This window comes from Cynocephalus volans, chromosome 10, assembly GCF_027409185.1.
Source record: "Cynocephalus volans isolate mCynVol1 chromosome 10, mCynVol1.pri, whole genome shotgun sequence".
In the NCBI taxonomy this organism is placed as follows: domain Eukaryota; kingdom Metazoa; phylum Chordata; class Mammalia; order Dermoptera; family Cynocephalidae; genus Cynocephalus; species Cynocephalus volans.
Window position 1 is genome coordinate 78,958,388 of NC_084469.1, and position 3,242 is coordinate 78,961,629.

At 36.7% G+C, this 3,242-nt stretch overlaps 1 pseudogene; it reads right to left on the reverse strand.

Annotated features, from left to right (window-relative positions):
- Window positions 1-1,971: 1,971 nt before the first annotated feature.
- On the reverse strand, window positions 1,972-2,901 carry LOC134387003 (dynein regulatory complex subunit 2-like; annotated as a pseudogene).
- Between the last annotated feature and the right edge of the window lie 341 nt (window positions 2,902-3,242).

Consider the following 3,242-nt stretch of genomic DNA (forward strand, 5'->3'; position numbering starts at 1 on the left):
ATTGACCTCATTAGCCATCATGAAGTGAAAATTAAAACCACAAAGCAGATACCACCACCTCATACCTGCTCAGGTGGGCATAATAAAAAAGACAATGACAATTGCTGGCAAGGATGTGGAAAAATTGAAACCCTCATACACTGTGCTGAAAATGAAAAATGGTGGGCCACATTGGAAAAGCAACTGGCAGTTCCTCAAAGGTTTTAACACGTGACTCAGCAATTACACTCCTAGGTTTATACCCAAGATAAATAAAAACATACGTCTACATGAAAACTTGTAAATGAATGTTCATAGCAACATTAGTCGTAATAGCCCCATAGTGGAAACACCCAAATGTTGATCAACTAGTGAATTGCTAAATAAAATATGCTATTTCATACAATACAATATTATTTGACAATAAAAAAGAGTAAAGTACTTATGCATGCCACAACGTGGATGAATCTTGAAAATATTAGGCTAAGTGGAAGATGCTAGTTACAAAGTATCGCCTATTCCTTGATTTAATTTATATAAAACATCCAAAATAGGCAAATCCATAGGGACAAAAAGTGGGATGGGAAATGACTGCTAAAGGTTATGGAGTTTCTTTTGGAGTGATGAAAATATCCTAAAATTGATTGTGATGATAGTTGCACAACTCTGTGAATAAATACCATTGAATTGTATGCTTTAAATGGGTGAATTGTTTATAAATTATGTTTTAACAAAGCTATATAAATGAGTGAATGAATGAATAAATGAATGAACACAAAGAAAAAAATTAATTGGGGTAGCTTTACCTCCTTATTGCTAGTTTCCAAACCTGTAAAACAGTAAAATACAGGAATTGTCTTTTTGCTGTGCATGGAAAAACAAGTTTAAGATGTCTGAGCCTGTTGTCTTTGTAGGGGAGACATTTTTTTCCTATTAGATTAAAATTATTTAATGACAATTAGTTTATTTAGATGACTTCTTGAATTAATTTTGATTATTCTCCTCCCGCATTTTATCTAAGCTTAAAAATATTGGCATAAATTGGATCGTGGTATTTATTTATTTTAAGAACTTGGTTAAATCCATTTTTTCAGGAAAAGTAGTAGGATTTCATGGAGAAATGGCTGATTCCTGAGCTGAGGTTGTCAAAGTATAAAATGAACTTAAAACATCTCATGGTGCCAGAAAGTAAAGAAGTGCTAAAACATGCATGGGACATGTTTAAAATACACAGAAACTCATCAGGAGCTCTCAATGGCCATATCTGAGCTAATTCGGGCAAATAAATAATGATAACCATCCACAGAATAAAACAAATATCCTTTAGTCCTTACTGATAATGAAAAAATAATTGAATAATTGATTAAATAAATAAGTTGGGGAGAAGGGACAGCTTTTCCTTGAGAAGGGTTTCAAATTAATACATTTTAATTAATAAAATAATAAATGAAAAATGAATGCTGTGATAGAAAATCACTGTTTGACAAACACCACAGTAATAATTATTGCAGGGAAGAATCATCAATAGATGTTGAAATTATGAAACTAAATAGGATATTTGGGTTGAATCAATGTATTTCCTCTACAAGATATTCATTAATTACAAAGCGGAAAAGGTAACTTGACAGTGGAGAAACCATCTTAACCATCTTAACCAAGTGATGATTGTTAAAATCACCAGTGATGAGACATACTCAAATTATGATATCACTTCTGTGGTAGTATTGCCACAAATGCATAATCATGCAGGAAACGTTAGGTAAACTAACGTTGGCTTTAATCATGAGGAAACGTTAGGTAAACTCTAATTAAAAAATATTCTACAAAGTAACTTGCCGGTACTCTTCTTTTTTTTTTTTTTTTTTTTTTTTTAGCAGAGATAATAAGGAGCTCATAAACTCCATGGAAATATTTAATAGCAAAGTCCTATGTCTCTCAAAAAACAAAACGAAAACAAAACTCTGGGGGTTGAAAAGACATTTTCTCCTTAGATCACAGGGTATGGGAGATCATGTGGGCGGCTTCAATGATGTTGTAAGTGGTTGGAGGTTGTTTGTCACCTGGCTGGGCTGTAAGTGTGGGCAAAGGCTGGGGTAAGTTGCTTCGATGGTTAACTATGAAGAGTGGGTTGAGCTGGCTCAGCACTTCGTCACTCACTGAGATGCCATCCAAGTACTGCTTGAGCATCTCCCGCAGCTTCCCGTTAATCTCTAACAGCTGGGTTCGCCTGTGTTGGTGACTCAGTTGCTCCAGCTTCACTTTATTGTACCTTTTCCAGAAATTCTCCATCCCTTTGTAGTGCATCATCACCTTGTCAACAGTCTTTCTCAGGGCCTTGAGAGTAGCATTACTTTCCAGGGTGAGTATGACTAAGTTCTCCTGGGATACCGCCCGGGCCTGAGTCCTTTGGGCCTTTAGTTTTCGCAGTTGTACAAGGACCAACTCCTTGTCATTACGGATATACTGGTTCTGCTCCTCACTTTCACGGCTGTGTACCATGATCTTGCCTTTTGAAATAGCTATGGCATCCTGTAGTTTCTGTATTTTTTTAATCTGTGTTCCAATCTCTTTGGAGCTCTTCTCATCCTTCACCTTCAGCGTCTCAAAGGAAACCTTTCGATCCTCTGTGGCCTCAGTGTAATTCCTGAGTGCATCCTGGAATCTTCTTCATAGATCTTCTACTATGTTCTCCAGTTGCAGTCTTAGAAAGTGCTTCTCTTCTAAATTCTTGTTTTTGAGATCGTCCCACATGCTCTGGAACTCCAGCTTGCTTTCAGACTCAGAATCTGTATAATTCTGCTCCATGGCCATGAAGACATCTTGTAGGTAGTGAATCTCTTTCTCATGTTGGTCAATGATTGTCTTCCTTTCTGTCTCAAACTCCTTGGTTAGGGCCTCCAGCTCCATGTTGTAACTTTCCTCCAAGAGGTTGAGCCGGTGCCTCTGCAGGGCCAAGAGCTGGTCAACATTGTGCAAGTTTGCCGGTACTCTTCTGAAGTATCATTCATAAAAGACAAAGGACTATGGTACTGTCTCAGAGTAAGAGACTAAGGAGACATGACAACCGAATATAGTGTGTGAATTTGAACTAGATCCTGGCGCAGATGCAGGACATTAGAGGGACAATTGGTGAAATTCAAATTAGGTCTGTAGATTAGTTAATGACACTGTATCAATGTTAATTTTCCATTTTTGATCATTGCAGTATTTTAAAATTTCACATGATGTTAACATTTAAGGAAACTTGGGTGAAGTTACATCAA